This window comes from Dermacentor variabilis, chromosome 9, assembly GCF_050947875.1.
Source record: "Dermacentor variabilis isolate Ectoservices chromosome 9, ASM5094787v1, whole genome shotgun sequence".
In the NCBI taxonomy this organism is placed as follows: Eukaryota; Metazoa; Arthropoda; class Arachnida; order Ixodida; family Ixodidae; genus Dermacentor; species Dermacentor variabilis.
The window spans coordinates 85767290-85785431 of record NC_134576.1 but is presented as its reverse complement, the minus strand read 5'-3'; the positions used below and the strand labels follow the sequence as shown (position 1 = coordinate 85785431).

General features: G+C 51.5%; 1 long non-coding RNA gene across 1 annotated transcript; it reads right to left on the bottom strand.

The window, feature by feature from the left end:
- Positions 1-15357: 15357 nt before the first annotated feature.
- Positions 15358-17662, bottom strand: LOC142557050 (uncharacterized). Its single transcript, XR_012822709.1, has 3 exons — positions 17506-17662; positions 16472-16643; positions 15358-15547 (listed from the first exon to the last, which is right to left on the bottom strand). It is a non-coding gene; the product is annotated as an uncharacterized LOC142557050 (long non-coding RNA).
- Positions 17663-18142: the final 480 nt, after the last annotated feature.

The window sequence follows — 18142 nt, the reverse complement described above, 5'->3', positions numbered from 1 at the left end:
TCCGCAGCGGTATAGCCATTGTCACGGAGTAACGGCGGAGAGTGCGTTTTCCACCGTTCCCTACTCCCCCCTTTATACTTTCACTTCGAGTTTCCACCTGGCCTAATTCCTTCACGTCTGTGTCTTCAGTTTTGTCACCGTCGCGCACGTTACTATCCTCTGTGCGATTTTCTCTCGCATGCTCAATCTCGCATTAATGTTGCCAAGGTGGGCATAAAATGTAATTTCTCTCATTTCCCCCTCGCGAGGCCCTGTTTACATTCAAATACGCTGCGGGCTTCCGTCTTTCTCTGACAACACAGACAGTGGCCACTCGGTGTTTCAAAGTGCAGAAGCACATGGTACACGTCCGTGTAATCCGCGCACTGTGTCCACATCCGCAAAGCGCGCTCCCTGCGCTCTGGCAAGCACGTTTTATTTGCATTTAATCTTGGAGCGCCGAGAGACATCGCAAACATATTCAACTCAGGCTCGTCACACACGCCGAAGCGCAGAAAAAGAATGAAGGCAACAACTCGCCGTAATCGCAAGTTCAAGGTAAAGAAAATATTAATAAAGACGGGAAAAAAAATGACAGAGAGATAAAGCGCGAGCATAGCAGCGCGCGTGGCGCCTCAAAAAACATTTGCGTCAACCCCCTTTTACCCGCAGGTACACTTCTACTGCGACACCTTCCCTGCCGTCAACGCATTTGTATTTTTTTTCTCTCTGTTTCTGTAGCTTTCGCTGTTCACGTGCCAGCTTGCGCAAACAGCGCCGGGGCGCTCTTTCGCGACGCTTTATGCATGCGGAGCAGTGCTGGAGGGGAAAAACCTGATCTCCGTATGTCGCGTATAGCCAGGGGTATGCGACGGCGATATCACGCGGCTCGCCGTCTCTTCCGCAAAGGAATGCCTCCAGAGTCTGGTATGCGCGTACGGCGCGAAGGCGCGTGAAATGATAGATGAAGGCAGCGTTGCGATCTCGTGCAGGTTAGGAAACGCTAGCTTTCCGCCAGCGCGGAAACTTGGACTTTTACAGTGCGCCATAGGCCAGTACTTACATGCGAGAGTTTGACAACTGTGAACTATGAAACCTGAAGGAGAGGAAAGAGAAACGTATAAGTTATGAGGATAACCATGACGATCATGAAGTTGAAGATTTTATGGCGCTATGGGTCACGAAGGCCGCTGAGCCTTCGGCTTATCCTTTGCGTGCAGAAAAGGAACGTTTATATAGACCGAAATCGGCGGCTGCAGTGGAAGCCCATAACTTCCCGACCTGTTTTGTTGGGTTAGTGACGGAAATGAGGTGTGCATTTGCGGAAGTACGTCCGCTTTGCTGTTCTGCGGAAGAAGCAATGGGGACAAAATTATCAGCATAGAGACACGGCAGCTCTACAGGAGGTTATTGGTGCGAGCGCTCCCCGACGTAGCACGAGTGCGTCCCCACCAGCCCCGCGGGAAAAAAACAGTGTGAATAATGAGAAAACAATAAGAAAACAATATCAATAAAAAAAGGGGGCGTTACACTTTAACATACCAAAAGAGGTTCTGTGCTCGCAGTATAGTATACAAATGCTAACTGATGAGATGAGGATATCCTGCGGTCATATATATTGTTACGTGGAAGCACAGCAGGGAAACTATTTACAAGGGGTAGCAAGCACTGGCCAACATGGAAGCCAGCCAACATCATCAAGCAAAAGACGCCATCGTCCTCAGATCAGGTAGAGGCCACTTGTGGCTACGTCCTACTAAATCCAAATGTCGACTTCCTCTTCTTAGAGTAGCACGTAGCATGACACCCGGCGACAGAAGCGCCAGCTCGGCGCCACTAGGGACGCACAGCAGAGGAAGGGTAGTAACGCTTGAGTCTCAAAACGTAGACGACGTCGCTGGACAACGGAACAGAAGATGAAGCGGGACTGGCGGAGTCAATCTCGTACGTCACGTCAGTCACTTTTCGAAGGACGCGGTATTGGCCCGTGCAGCTAGGAAGGAGCTTTCCAGAAAGGACCACACGTCGGGAGGGGGTCCACAGTAGCCCGAAGCACCTGGAGAAAAACCGTCGCGGTGTCTCTGGTCGCAAACGTGCTCCTGATTGTCTTGTGAAGCAGTAAATATACTATGGCTTATCTGCCGCGCCTAATCGGCCCGTGCAATGGTATCGCGTGCATATTCACTAGTCAAAGTGGCAGGGGAAGGAATAATTGTGTCCAACAGTAAAATTGGTTCCCGTCAGAACAAAAGGCAAAAAGGAGAGTATGCAGCAGTGTCGCGGTGGGAGGAATGCGAACGTCACGTATGGCAGTGCAAGGTCCGTATCACGGTGGTCAGCCGACATGTACTTTAAAAGCATGTCTGATAAGGTCCGATTCAAGCGCTCGGTGAGACCGCTCGTCTGGGTATGATATAGGGCCTGGTGATCTTGTGCCACGTGTAGCTGTAGCGCAAGATATTTTCGATGACCTTAGACAATAAGAACGTGTGGCCTCGGGCACTCAGCAGTTGACGTGGGGCACCGTGTGCGAAGACTACGTCCTGGCGGAGAAAGTCTGTCATACCGTGTAGGTGCACTCTTGTAGGCACAGCGCTCATTGTGCGAGTCTGCCTGTAGGATCTTTCAAGAGGCGAGCCAACATAGGGCTTGGTGGTCAGGAACTACTGTCAACGGTCGCCAGAATAGATAAGGGCGAAATTTTGCAACTGGCCATACAAGAGCGAGGCATTCACGTTCCGTAATTAATTGCGCTCCAATGCGGACAGCAGGCTGCTGGCATAAGCTACGAAGCAGTTCGCTCCACGTGGGTGTTGCGTCACAAACAGCGCCTATTCCGTAACTACTCGTGTCAGTGTAGATTTCAGTTCGGGCTGATGCGTCGAAGTGGGCGAAAATGGGAGGCGTTGTCAGTAGAGTGGTTAACTCGGAGAAAGCCGCGGCTTGAGTAGGACCCCAGGTAAAAGAGACGTGTTGTTTAAGAACATCTGTGAGCGGTTTCGCAATCACTGCGAAATTCTTCCCGAACCAGCGAAAATAGGAGCCGAGCCTCACAAAGCTGCGAACTTCTTTGGCAGACTGGGGCACAAAGAAGCCTTTCACGGCTCTAATTTTCTATGGGTCAGTTTGCACGCTGGCAGCGTCTGCAATATGGCCAAGAAATTGTAATGCGGCGACGACCAAAACGCCACTTCGATGAATTCAGCTGAAGTCCGCACGGCGGAGAGCGTCAAGAGCCGCTAGAGGCGTTCAAGGTGTGTGTATCACACGTAGGCGAAAACACAATTGCGTTGTTGAAATGCCAGAAGCATGTATACCACTTAAATCCATGAAGCAGACAGTCCATAATTCGTTCGAATGTGGCTGGGGCATTACACAGACCGAAAGGCATGACCTTGAACTGATCAAGCCCATCAGTAGTTACAAAAGCCGTTTTTTTTCGGTCTATTGGGTCCACAACAATATGTCAATATCCTGATCGAAGGTAGATAGTAGTGAAGCGGCACTACAGATACCATCGATGGTATCATCAATTCGCGGTAACGGTCAAGTGCCTTTCTTCGTAATGTTGAGATGGCTTTCAGTCCACATAAAAGTGCCAAGATCCATTCTTCCTTTTAACTAAAACAACAGGAGAAGCCAGGGATTGATTGATGGCTCGTTAATCTCCTTCGCAAGAATCTTGTTGACTTCCTGCGGGATGATGCTTCGCTCAGACGCAGACATTCGATAAGGGCATCGCTATGGCATCAATATGGCCTTGCCTGTGTGTATGCGATGCGCTACAGCAGACGTCTGGCCCAAAACCGATTACCGAAGTCGCAAACATCTCGGTACGACTCAAGAATACGTCTGAGGGCTTCAGTGTGCTCAGGCGGATGGTCATTGGCGATCATGCTGCGAATTTCGCGGCTGACAGAAGTTGTCGAAGTCGGAGTGCCTTTCTGAATGTAGCATCCAGTGCAAAAGCTTCAAGCTGAAAGTCTTGCAAGGGCAAAAGGTGAGCTACGGAAAGCCCCTGTGGAAGTGCTTGCTTGATGCAGCCAAAATTCACAAGTGGATGGCAAGTACTGTTAGCCATACTGCCCAGGACCATGTAGGATGCAGCGATACCGTGAGTGAGCAAGACGTCAATAAGAGGCATCACGTAGTAGTCGCCATCTGGAGCAGCTGGCGAACATGACAATTCTTTTTTTTATTTGGTGTTTTACGTGCCAAAACCACTTTCTGATTATGAGGCACGCCGTAGTGGAAGACTCCGGAAATTTTGACCACCTGGGGTTCTTTAACGTGCACCTAAATCTAAGCACACGGGTGTTTTCGCATTTCGCCCCCATCGAAATGCGGCCGCCGTGACTGGGATTCGATCCCACGACCTCGTGCTCAGCAGGCCAACACCATAGCCACTGAGCAACTACGGCGGGTAACATGACAATTCGACAGACGTCGCCGTTTTAGAAGGTAGGCAAACAATATATCTGCAATGGAAGCGAAACGGAGGTGGTTGGTCACTGGGTTCACAGAGGCGAGGCAGCTCAAGGTGGAGGACACCGGTGGAGCAATCAATAAGAGCAGAATAGGCTGAAAAAAAATCAAGTCCAAGTAACAGGTGGTGAGGGTACCACTCAAGGACCGTAAAAAGAACAGCCACGTGGTGACCAATAACGGTAACCCAAACTATGCACATCCCAGCAACAGCGACCGACGCACAGTCATCTACATATGCAACTGGGGTTGTAGGAGGTATAATAGTCTTCGTACCACGATGAAAATGGCACTTGATGACAGTGCAACCAACCCCAGTATCAACCAAAGCTCCGAGAGGGTCGCCGTCGATGTGGACATGAGTGTTCTTGTAGGCACTTAAGGGCAACAGGGGATTTCGGGTCAAGGTCGACAGTGCAGCTTCCCGCCCATAAGCTGCGCAGTCTAGCTTTCTGGCGAAAAGCGACAGCTAAAGAACGGCGAAGGAGAGCGGCGGCAAGTCGGTGAAAAAGATGGACGGTGATGCGGCAGAGGTGACTGAGCGTATATAGTGGGCACTTTCCTCAGGGACACTGGGTGGAGAGGATTTGGTGCAGGGCGGCACTGGCTTGCAGTACGGAAGGACCAGAGTAAGAGGAAAATGGTCAAGAGGACTGAGAACGTCACTGGCTGCGGCAATAGCGAGCAATGTGTTCAGCTCAGATGTAGCGGAAACAAATAGGCTTATCATCGGCTGTTCTCCATTCCGATGGGTTCCTGAATCGATGAAGAGCCTACTGTTCACGGCAAAGCCTGCCCGCACATACTACGGTGGCGTCAGGAGTGTTCCCGGCACGTCGAAGATGCCATTTTCGAAGGGATAGCCATGGAGGTAGGGTCGAAATTTACAAAGTGCCCATATTATGGTCAAGCATTCCTTCTCTGTAACTGAATACTTCGCCTCGGCTTTGGTGAGGGTGCGGCTTGCACTCGTCGAGTCCATATTTAAACTGCGCGAGCACAGCGCTGAGTACAACACCGCTGGCGTCGGTGCGTACTTCGGTCGAAGCTGTATGGCCGAAGTGGCGCTGTATCGGCGGCAAGGATAGTAGACAACGTTACTCTTGAAATGCGTCATCACAAGTGGGCTACCAGGCGTAATTGTTCGAGTCGCTCCGTAGAAGCTGATTGAAGGGAGCGGCATGATGGACGCAAATTTCTGAATGAAGCGGCGAAAGTAATAACAGAAGCCAACGAATCTGCGCAGTTCTTTTATAGAGGTAGATTTGAGAAAATCAGCAACTACTTGGATCATGGCAACGTCAGGAAGAATACCGTCTTTAGATACTATATGGCTAAATATGATGAACTGACTTGCCGCCAAAGTGGCATTTCTTCAGGTAGAGCTGATGGCCGGCGTCAGTTAAGCACTCTGACGGTTCTCCTAGCCTACAGAGATTGGTGCAAGAATCGGACGAGAAGGTAACCACATCATCAAAGTAGCAAAAGCGCGTTTTCCACTTGAGACCACGTAAAAGTTTGTCCATCATACGATCAAATGTTGGGCGGAGGGGGAGGGGGTCGTTGCAAAGCCCGAAAGGCATGACACGATATTCATACAGACCATCTGGCGTTACAAAGGCCGCTTTAGGTTGGTCGTCTGGTGTCATGGGGACTTGCCAATAGCCGCTGCGTAAGTCGATAGAGGAGAATAACTCCGCGCCTTGGAGGCAGTCAAGGCCATCGTGAATTCTCGGTATAGGGTAAGCATCTTTACGAGTTATGTTGTGAAGACGACCGTGATTGACACAGAATCGAATCGATCCATCCTTCTTCTTAACAAGAACAACTGAAGATGACAAAGGGCTTTCCAAAGGCTAGATGACGCCGCGCTTGAGCATGTTAGCTACTTGGTGGTCGATAACACGGCGCTCTGTCACGGATACACAATATGGTCATTGTCATAGTGGTGCACCGGTGCCCAGTGTCGATGCGATGACGAACCGTTGGCGAGGAGCCGGAGGGAGCATGTTGGCAGTCGAAAGAAAGATGGAACTTGTCGAGAAGACACAGAAAGAAGGTGGGCGGGTCGGGACACAGTCAACGTGTCGGCGATGAAGCTATTTAGAACGCCAGGCCAAGTCGGCTCTTGAGCGAGGTTACAGGCTGCCTGGCTACCTCATGAGTGATGATGGAACCAGTTGGCATGTCAGTGATGGCAGCAGGGTCGACACAATGGAAGCGGCCAGCGCCCTCCTCATGAAAGAAAGTGAGTGGTCATGACAACTGTTTGGAGACGAGCAGCCTGCTGACGCCGACGTAAACTTCTGGAAGAGCGAAAGGCAGCGGGGAACATTTGCGACGAACGAAAATGGCAGGCGACCTAAAAATGGCGCTTGCGTCAGCAACAATGTTGCATAACACCGTGGCAAGGGCAGAAGAGCGCGGTGGAATTGCAACGTCTTCGGAAAAATTTATCTTCAGCTGCGCCAGCGTCAAGAAGCGGTGCGTTGTAAAGCAGGCCGCTCCCACGTCGGGACAGAGAGGCCATGCCCCTCCGCCGCGTCGCGGGCCTGATGAACAGCCCAGAGTTGTGCTTCAAGGTCCGAGCTGCGTAGAGCTCGGTCCCACTATTCCTTGATGGTCCTGGCCCCCGGTACCAGGGTCAACACCAGAGCATGTGAGCAAAGCTAGCTATACCCTTACAGTAGCGACACGCATTGTGAGGGTGCGCGTCCGGAAAGATTTTGTGCAGGAAGGCCGGGCATGGGTAGGTGCCCGTCTGAAGCCCCCTGTACGTGACGTCTTGTGCTTTATTGAATGCTTTGTGCAGTAGCGGCATGGTTCTCTTGACTAACTTGCTGGGTGAGATCATTGCAAGTGATGAGGGGGTCGCGCTCGCTGTCCCATCCTGCCCACAGGGAGTCCGGGCTCGCACGGTGAGTTAGGTCTCGTGCGGCCTCGTGTGCCGTCTCGCTGAGGTTAGGGAGCGGCCCTTCCAATGGTCCCATGTGTGCCAAGAACCAATTGAAGTAGTGTGGGGTGAGGTGATGAGTACCAAGTATTCTGCCGACGGTCGGGGATATGCCCCCTATTCAGAAGGACAGAATTGCCCTCCTGGAGTCGCAGTATACGAAGCTTTTATCGTCTTCTAGGAGTGCAAGACTGATGGACACCTGCTCGGCCCCATCAGGACTATCAGTGCGGACCGTGCACACGTTGATGACCGTGTGATCTTTGGCTGCGATATTTGGCTGCGTCCATAAAGCAGCATGATGTCTCCGAGGCGGCTGCCTGTCGCAGGAGTGCCTTGGCTCGAGCATACCTTCTGTCCATGTTGTGCTATGGGTTCATATTCGTGGGCAGAGGGGCTGCCCTGATCGTTTTCCTCTGGTCGGCTGTTAACACGTGGCTGTTGCACTCGATCTCCCGAAGCGCGACGCCGCTTTCTCGCAGGATCCACCTTCCCGCAGGTGTGCCGGACAGCCTGGTGATCTGTGCCCGTTCCTGTGCTCGCTCAGCGTGTTGTGCATGCCTAATACGTCCAGTGCGTCCGTGCTAGTGTGCATGGGTAGACCCATGGCTTTCTTGGCGACCTTACGCAGGAGCGTTTCAAGCTTGTGTCTCCCCACTTGGGACCAATTGTTCATGGCCGCGATGTACACGAAGTGACTGATTACGAAGGCCTGTGCCAGTCTAAGCAGGTTTTGCTCCTTGAGCCCATGATGCCAGCTGGCCACTCGTCTCAGTAGGCGTGTGGCGTTCTCGGCCTTCGTGGTGAGCTTAGCGACTGTAATGGTGTTCGAACCGTTCGCCTCTATTTTCATGCCCAACTTCTTGATGTGACCGGCCACGGGAATCGTGTTGCCTTCAGCGTTGTACAGGCGGACGCATGGGTCGGCACCTGTGTCCCATCCCTTCGGTTTGGGCCCTCGTCTCTTGGTTCTATATAGCAGCAGCTCAGACTTGCACGGCGAGCACCGCACGCCTATTGGTTTGAGATGCTCCACAGTAGTTCGGATCGAATTTTGTAAAGTGTGCTCAATTTGTCCCTCGCTCCCTTTGCCACCCACATGGTCACGTCATCTGCATAGATAGTATGTTGGAGGTTCTCGATTCGAGTCAGTTGCCTGGACAGTCCTATCATGGCCAGGTTGAAGAGGGTAGAGGATGTCACCGAGCCCTGTGGGGTACCGCTGTCGCCCAGTACGACTGGAATAGACTGCAAGAGCCCGACTCGTAGCGAGGCCTGCCTTCCCCTCAGGAAGTCACGGATGTAGTCAGGGAGACGTTGACCAAGTCCCAGTGTTGAGATTTGTTGTAGAATGAAGGAGTGCCATATGTTATCAAAGGCCCTTTCTAGGTCTAGGCCTAGGATGGCCTTGACGCCTCTTGTTGTGCTGTCTAGTATCTGGCTTTTGACCAGCTTTATGGCGTCTTCTGTCGCCAGCCTCTGGTGGAAGTCAATGATGTTGTGAGGATATATCTAGTTCTCTTCCAGGTAAAGCTTCATACGGTTAAGCACCGCCCGCTCCGTACTCTTACCCACGCACGACGTAAGTAAAATTGGGCGCAGATTGTCCATTCTGAGAGGTTTGCCGGCTTTTAGTATTAAGACCGTTTTGGCCGTCTTTCATTTTATGGGAACTTTGCCTGAACGCCACGTCTCGTTAACTATCGTAGTGAGCTGCTCCGAGCCGCTCTCATCCAGATTGTGGAGGGCCTTGTTGGTGATGTTATCCGGCCCCTGTGCGGATCGGCTGTTGAGACCTCTAAGCGCTTGCATGATCTCTTCCGTGGTAAAGTCGGCATCAATCTGCGCGTTAGATCGACCCGAGTATTGGGAGGTCGCGTCCTCGGTAGCTGCCGCATCCGCCACGGGGAGATACTTGGCCGTCAGTCTTACTACGAGCTCGTCCGGTGTTTTGGTTTTGCATGCCTCGTATAGCAGCTTGCTCATCGCGTCCCTCCGCGAGGTCTTGGTGTTCGCGCCGTCCAAGAGGTGTTTCAGAAGTTTCCAAGAGCCGCCTCTGCGTAGCTACCGGTCAGTAATGTTGCAGGTCTTGTCCCATTCCTGCCTAGCTAGTGTGGAGCAGTGCTGTTCGATGCTCCGATTTAGCTCCGAAATTTCCTTGCGCAGCCGACGGTTCAGGCGTTGCCCTTTCTTTCTTTGCAGTAACGATTGCTTGGCTTCTAGCATGTGGGCTAGTCTACTGTCCACCTTCTCAATTTCCAGGGGCGCGATCGGAGATATTTTGTTCGATACGCGTTCTGTTCAGTTGCTGCAACGTCACAAAGTTGCAGTATGCAAAATTTGTGACAGCGGAGGGGGGGGGGAGAGCAGCTGCCAATCAGGAAGCGGTGACCCCCCCGGAAGCTTACTTCCGTCCTTTGTCGCCTGCTTGCAAACAGTATACTACAAAACCAAATGTTTCTCGTCTTCCAAATGAACTAAATCTTTATCTAAAAAAATGCATTTTTTCTTCTCAAGCCCAAACACGTTTTCAAATAGTAGTTCGTGTGACTACTGCAATTTATAACTATTAGGTTCTTTGCGTCGTCCCTTAGTGGTGTCGCGCGCAGCGAGAAGAAAAAAGAAAAAAAAACGACGGGACGAGTGGCGCACTTTTCAAGAGGCAGCGACAACATTCCAGTGGCTCGCTGGCACCGATGATGTTGTCGATTACTCTGTACAACCAACGAATTATTTGTTTCGAGAAACAAAAACGACGCCGGAATTCACTTTCTGCCATTTCTTCAAACGCGTTTCGCACCGCCACCCGCTCTCCTCCTTCCTCTAGAAGCGCCAGCGCAACAACCTAAGTTCCCAACGGAAGCGCCATTTTCTCGAATTAAACTATGGATTGGATTCAAACGTGCCATTCCGCAGCCGAAAAGGCCGCCTGTTGGATCCAATCCAATCCACCAGACGCGCCATGTGAAGCCGTACGATCGCTCAAAACTTCCCAGCTCCCGTCGGGTGCGGCGCCTAGCAGACGATATGCTCAGTGGGAGGATGATTGACAGGAGCGTGTCGTCATTTTGACGTCACCAAAAACGTGGCCGCGCCGCGCGGCTGGCAACGTCGGCGCGGAGTAGGCCAATCGCGCGCGCCGGTAACCGAACGAACGCGCCGAACAACCATCTCCGATCGCACCCCAGGTCGGTGGTGACCGTTCGCATTGCTGCCTCGAGATCCGTCTGGAGTTGCGTCATCCACCCGTGTATGGATGCGTTCGCTTCCTGCACGGACCTACCGGTCCTCAGCTCTCTGAACTTGTCCCAGTCCACTAGCTTGAATTCCTTTTCCTCGGTCCTGTGCGGGCCTAACGTCATCGCTGTGATGTAGTCGTCGCTGCCTAGATCCACCCCTGTGTTAGACCACGACGCTCGAGTAGTGTTCTTGGTGAAGGCGAGGTCGGGCGCAGTGTCCCTGCTGGTAGAAGTTCCCCGTCTCGTTGGTTGTATCGGGTGGGTTATGAGCTCGAAGCCTGCCTCGATGCTCTTTTCCCATAGGTCTTTTCCCTTAGGTGTACTCTGCACATATCCCCACGTCGGATGCGGGGCATTAAAGCCTCCCGCCATGAGCAGGGGACTACTGCCTGCCAGGTGCATGGGCTTGGTTAGGAAAGCCGGAAACCTCTGCCTGTGCTGTTTTGGGCTGCTGTATGCGTTGAGGATGAACGTTGGCTTGCTACGTTTCCCCTTGCCTGCTATCTCTACCATCAGATATTTGATGTTAGACAGCATGTGGATGTCGTGCTCTAAGAAAGTGAGCTTGTTCCGTAGCAGAATGGCGACCCTCCTACCATCGGCATGCTTGGCCAGGGTACGATAGCCCTGGATTTTCATGTGCTCGGTGAGCGTCTCCTGTAGCAGGATCACGCTAGGTTTCATTTCGTGTGTCCTGAGGTACTGCTGTAGCGTTTGTACCTTGCCTCCCAGTCCTCGACAGTTCCACAGCCATACTATGAAGTCGCTAGTGGGTTCTGCCATCATGAGGAGTTATATGCATGCTGGCGTGACTGCCTGGCATTACTCGGTCCATTGATTCACTGGTTGCCGTCCCGGAGAAGCTGGTCGCTCGGGTTCCTAGTACAGGGGCCACCACATTGTCTAGGAACACCTCAATCTTTATGCAGCGTTGGTTGTTTCTTTCTTCCATAGCCGCCGTGTTGGTTTGGAGACTGTTCATGTTAGTGTGTAGGTTGGTTACATTTGTTTCCAGACGAGCGATATTGGATTGCATAGCGGCTACCGATTCCGTTAGCTGCTTGACCTGTTACTGAGCGCACTGAGTATCTCGCGGATCTCGGAGCGAGCGCGCCCGGCCGCCGTCGATTCTTGTTCGCCATTGAGAGCCCTGCGTTTGGTGGGCCTCTCGCTATTGATTGCATCATCTGCGTCGTTATTAATCGGTCGTGGCTGGGATGCAGGCTCGACCTTCATCCTAGCCGTATTGCCGCTCCTAAGTTCCTCTACTTCTCTCATGAGGTTGTGAATCACGGATCGCATATGCGCGTTTTAGGTTTCTAGCTTAGCCAGCCTGTCATTGCTCGCATGCCCCGTTGTCGCGCCCCCGGTTACTTTGTTTGGGCCGGTTGCCTTCGAGCGGTCGGCCCATGCTGTGCCGGTAGTCGTCGGCCTGCCTCCTGGTTGGTGGTCCTCAAGAAACCGCACACGGCTCGTCCCGCTGCCTCTGTGTCCTGAACTCGAGCACCCCCTGGATTGGGAGCGCCCTCTCGGCAGGGATCTGCCGCGAGATCTGCCCCGGGACCTGGAGCACCCCCTGGGCCTGGAGCTCCCCCTGGATCTGGAGCGCCCCCTGGATCTGGAGCGTCCGCGGAATGGCGGATGTCCTTCGGCTCCAGTTCTCCAGGTTCCAGTTCTCACCCTTCGTTCTCACGTACAGGGTAGCGTTCTCCCTCTTGGGTGTGCTGACCACGACGATGTTCTGTTGCCAATTGGGACATATGGTGTCCTCTTCTGCTTCACTCTATGCGATCTCAGCAGCACGTACTAGGGCACTGGCGATCACCGGGGCTCCCATCTTGGAGATGTTGAGCCCTCCTCTCGGTCTTACGATGACGTTGGCCCCTTCTTTAGGTAAACGGGGCATTCGCTCTGCCCTGAGTAGCTTTCCCTAGAGCTGCACTGCGCGGGCTCCACCATGCCGGGCCACGTCCATGGTAGGCTGAGCGCCAAGAGTTCCTTTAATGCTAGCCAGGGCAGTTTCACCGCGCTTTGCAGAGCGTTTAGAAACCGCTTTCTGCCATCCTAAATCTTTGGAAACGAGCTCGCGGAGAATGTCCTCCCCCTCCACAGTGACTTCCATTTCTAGCAGCTTCGACCAGCGTCGCCCGTGCGTGAAACAGGTTCCGCAAGCGGCGGGCCCCACGTTGGGGTTAGGCCTAGGGTGAGTAGGCCGAGCCCTCTCCGGCATGGTCGAAGTGTAAATTGGCGGTAAATCGATGAAAAGTCCACCGACCGGTGAAAAATGGTACCGGCGTGGTCCTCTTCGCTTTAGACGTCTTCTGAGTCACCAATCGCGGGTGTTGGAGGGAAATGTCCGGCCAAAAACTTTGAAAAATCAGGAGCCGATGTGAGCATGACCATACCATACTGCACCGAAAATTCGACGGCGTAGACGAGGCGGGTAATCACAACGCGAGCACTGCACATAGCCACAGGCGTGATGTGGTCTGCGCTGCCAGTACGAAGGGATACGTTTGGCAGTGGCGTAGTAAGTTTTCTGAGAAAAAGGCAAATCTTGGCAATAAAAACTGAAACTGCTGCGCCAGTGTCGACGAGGGCGAATGCAGCAACGGCATCCATATAAACGTCAATAACATTAGTCGAACGGAGAGACATTGGTCTTTTCGTGGGTGGCGCAGTTCTTGCCTCTCGAGCTGTGGTGATTAGTTTTCCTGTTCCGGCGCAGAGAGACGACGACGCATCGGCGAAAGCGAGCGGTGTCGAGGCGATGGCGAACGGCGGTCAACAAGAGGGCGGTGGTCGGAGTATGAAGACACCTGGCCGGTGTTACGAGATGCAGAAGACGACGGTCACGGTGAAGCATATGGATCAGGGTCTTGAGAAATTACTTGAGAAACAGTGCCACTGTTTTTCGACCGCAACACATGAAAGGCATCGTCGGAAATTCCCTTCAACACCTTGTCCTCCTCCGCCATTGTTGGGTTGACACGCCAGCGGAGGTCTATGACGTCCTCTATGTAGCTGGTGAACGTTTCATTAGTTTGCTGGGATCGGCGCCGTAGGCGTCGTTCTGCACGAAGCTTGCGCACGCCCGGGTGACCGAAAACTTCTGCGATGCTGGTTTTGAAGCTAGCCCACGTGCAGAGATCGGCTTTGTGGTTTTTAAACTACAGCTGGCGACCCCTAGTAAATAGAAGATCGGGTTGTTCAGCTTCAATGGACCGTCCCATTTATCGGCGTTGTTCACTCTTTCATAAGATCCCAGCCAATCTTCAACGTCTTTCTCAAAGGGGCCACTGAAGAGGTCAGGATCTCGCTGACGCTTGGCGCCAGCACATACGATGGCTGGCTAAACCGGTGCGGATGTCTGGATGGCGTCGTTAGGCATGACGGATGGCAGAGTCCAGCTGCGTAATTCCAGAGTGGTCTAAAACCGCAGCAACCTCTATGAAAATCTAAATCAAGCAAGGAACCGGACACGAGAGCAGCAGGCAGCGTCGGCAGCATTTCAGTCAGAGCAGCCCAGGCAATTTCAAGGTCGCTTTTCCCCGGTGAACTGGCAATGTGGATGCAGCGCCGAGCATTCCCCCATCCCCCCTCTTTACTACAACACATACATCTATAATTTCAAACAGAATGCTCTGTAGGTCCAGTATGCACGAAGTTCAGAAAGCTGGAGTACACATACAAAAAAGGCGTGTTTACTTGCTTATGTTTCGGCTATGATGAGCGAAGACGAAAGCCATGCCATTTTGACGAATGCTGAGCCACGGCCGCAACGTAAGCAAGTAACCATGAATTTTTCATACTTGTGTTCTTTCTTTACTGCTGTATTGAGCACCGTTCTGCTGTAGTAACAACAGCGGCGGTTCAAGCATGAAGGTGAATGGAAAAGATAGTTTAAGCAGTGAAGCTTAACTTCCCTGCTTTAGCAGTAAGGCCTGCGTTTAACAGAGAGGCCTGCTATATTCAAGGCCCTAATAATCCTGTGAAATACCAGATAAAGACACACCGTGCCTAGGTTTTTTGCACGCCGAAAATTATCTGTTTAACGCTACAAATACGTATATTCGGAATGTCAGCCTAGGTAATGTAACAGCGGAAAGGACATTCCATTACGCTTTACCGTAACTCAGATAGATTGAAATTTCAACATGAACTGGCATATTGCGCTTAAGAACTCAATGAAAGATAATGTAGTCTTGGGATAGTCTAAAAATTCTTAAAACAAGAAAAGGCTGAAATACCAGAAATAAAGGGCGCAAGAAAGCACCGATTCCCGGAGTTCTCGACCCATGACTGAGCGCAGCAATCCAACTTATACAGGCAACAACTTCCAGCTAGAACTCCCTTATTACTCAAGGGTTTTAGAGGTTACGAGAGGATGAGCTTTACGCTGGCTGCCAACAAACAGCTGTCAAAAGTGCTTGTGCTGGTTCTACGCTGTACACAAATTACGGAAAGGAAATGAATTATTTGCAAGTATGGAAATGGTTTAATGCCAGGCCACCAATGCGTCTTACATGTGTATGGAAGCTGTGCGACGAGAAAAAAATATCCCGCAGCGCAACCCTCTCCTTTCTAAGTGCATCGCCTGAGGTCCTGACTGCTTTTGTATTTGCCAGAAAGAAGTGTAATTTAGCGTGCCACCGGTATTTTCCTTTAAAAACGCGATAATTGGAGCAGGAGTCTGTTCAGTCTGGTTAGAAATGTTTTAATTCCAAACCAAGATCCAAGATTGAAGAAGAGTCGATGTTAAAACAGTGGGCTTCATTGGAGTTCGCAGGACAGCAGAAGTGACTTAGTGCGGCTCGGTGGTGATCATGAGAAGTGCCCATAGCAGTGAAGGAGTGCGTTAAGAAGCCTCAATTGCTTTCGAAGAAGTCGCCTGCAGCATTTGAAAACAGCAACACAGCACTGGTCAATGCAAGGTATCAAAAGTCTCCTGTACAGTACGTCTCCGAAGACTTCCGCCTTGTATTATTCGGAGTGTCATACATGGTACACATAGATGCCTCGATAGATGGCTTACATCAAGCTTGATACCATTTTCAATGCCTGTTCTCTTCGGTCCTTTCGCTGGGATACCGTGTTATTTGCCATTACCATGTCTTCTTTAACTACGAAAGCAAACATTGGTTCACAACACCGTAAACCAGCATGTGGTGCGTCACATACATGGATTCGGGATAGTTAGTCATTGACTATTTCGGTCACCGCGAAGATTCTTCGAACTTCGTGTTTACTCTGATACTTCATTTTCTCAATACAATGAAGCCTTGCGTAAGAAAGAACCACACGAAGCCACACTCATGTTAAGGCGCTAAGTATAGAACGTAGTACAAGCTTTATACGTGCTATCCTATCGTAAACACGTCTGATGAAGTACAAATATGCACTCCTGCGTTTCAAAGTGTTATTTCAAATATGCTCAGTTACGAGGAGGCTTCAAGCTGAAATATGAAGTACGACCTAAACTTACTGCAAAGCTTTGTGCATATAGAATCATGCAGCGATACATGCTTACACTGAGTTGTAGAAAGCTTCTAACGGTGGTCTTTCATTCGAATAAATTTCGCTTCTAGTCACTGACGAACGCCGCATGCAACCTTCATCTGTTACCTGTTACCGGAAGCCATTGTCGCAACTATGACGAAGGATAGCACTGCTGACCTCGACTACTAGAAGATACCTACGATCCCCTTATACTATCATATTCCATCGCCATTGCCGGCTGCTCTGGCGCTTGAGTTTAATATGCGCTTATTCGTCTCCTGGAGTAGTTTGATAATAAGGTCCGACATTCGCTCACCGCGAGCTGTCGCTACCCTCGCTTCGATGCTGGCTCAGCGCCCGTAGTAGTAGGCGTGCGGGTAGTAGGCTCCGTAGTAGCCATAGTGGTACGGGTAGGCGTACGGGAGAAGGTACTGCGGCGCTGCAGTAGTGTAGGAGACGGCGAAGAGGGCCAGTACGGCGAGGAGGATCTGCAAGGAGAATGAGAGAGGGTTTGCCGAATCACCGAGTAGCATTATGCCGCATAAGTGCAAGCGGCATACCACCGATTGCGTTCTTTCAAAACCTTTCCGTTAACGAAAGTCGTATTACAGGCACCACTTAGCGCCGTGGTCACATGCGGGTGCACATCAACGCCGTACTAAAGCGCACTGATTGTATTGTGGAGCGAGAATATCGTCATACTCCTGCGAAAACAAGACAGCATGCGATCGTTTTCGCTACACGAGGCCATCGACGTGCTATCACCTCGGCTAGCCTCTGAACCGAAAACATGGTGTGTAGCTTGAGAAGCAGTCAGCTATTCCGTCTTAGTTTTGGTGCCTAATGGTGTTTTCCAGTGATCGAGCAATAAACATAGTTTTGTGCCAAACAGCGAGAAGGTCATGCTTTGGACTTATCTTGAGCAATTGTTTCGCAAGTACTAAGTTAATGTGATTTTCCATAGCATGGCAAGGAATCGGATGCATAAGTCATACACAGCTGCAGGCGAACTGCAATGGGACACGTTGAGCACAGAGTGCTCCTTTCTGACATCAAGGTAATTTAGTGCATCCCACATCTGTCAGAACGCGGCAGCCGCTGCTGGGAATCAGAATCATGACCTCCAGTCCAGCAGCACAGAGTGACATAGCCACTTGCCCACGGCGTGGCAAGTCGCCTGGACGAGTAGGACTCGAGTTTGGTATATTAGTGCCAATAGGAAAGACCAATGGAGCTCAGGTATAGATCGGTTCTGACAATATGGTTCACGGGGTCGAAAATTTGCCGCTTTCAGAAAGTGAAGCTAACACCAACAAAGACAAGGCTGAGGAAGTGTTTCCGAATACTGACCAGGAGCTTGATCATGATTGCTGGGACGCTGACGCTCCGACTGCTGCTGCTGCTGCTGGGCGCAAGGATTAGTGCGTGTGTGTGCCTGGTCTTCGGCACAGACGCCGTTATATACGTGTACCCGTCAAGGCAAAGTCCCCTCCTCGTTCGCGCTCCACACTGGGCCGGCCCTAGAATCGCGCTTGTGCAAGAGCCTCACTCTTACGCTCAGCGCTTGCACGTGACACGAAAAAGAAACCGCAAGGACGCAGAAAATAGGATTCGCTTGCGAGCGGACTTGGCTAGCCTGGCTTTCCCGCATAAGTGGCGAATGTATCGCTAGCACTAGAAGCGGAGAAAAATGCAAATACACCCCACTCACGCTGACACAAGTCTCCGCCCCTCCCCCGCATCCACGCATCCAGCCCCTCACGCCCATCGCCTTTGAAATTCAGGTGCAAAACTGCGAATCGCGTAGCTTGTCATGCGAGGGATGACAAGCTGCTAATTCAAAAAGTGTTTTGCTTCCGCCCATTGACCTATATGCTACAAAGACCTTGAGGAGGAAAGGTAGCGCTAGCTCTGGGAATAATGTGAACTACAGAAAGGTTTGAGAAAGATACAGCTGCTGACATCTTAGTTTACCTTCAAACTCGCC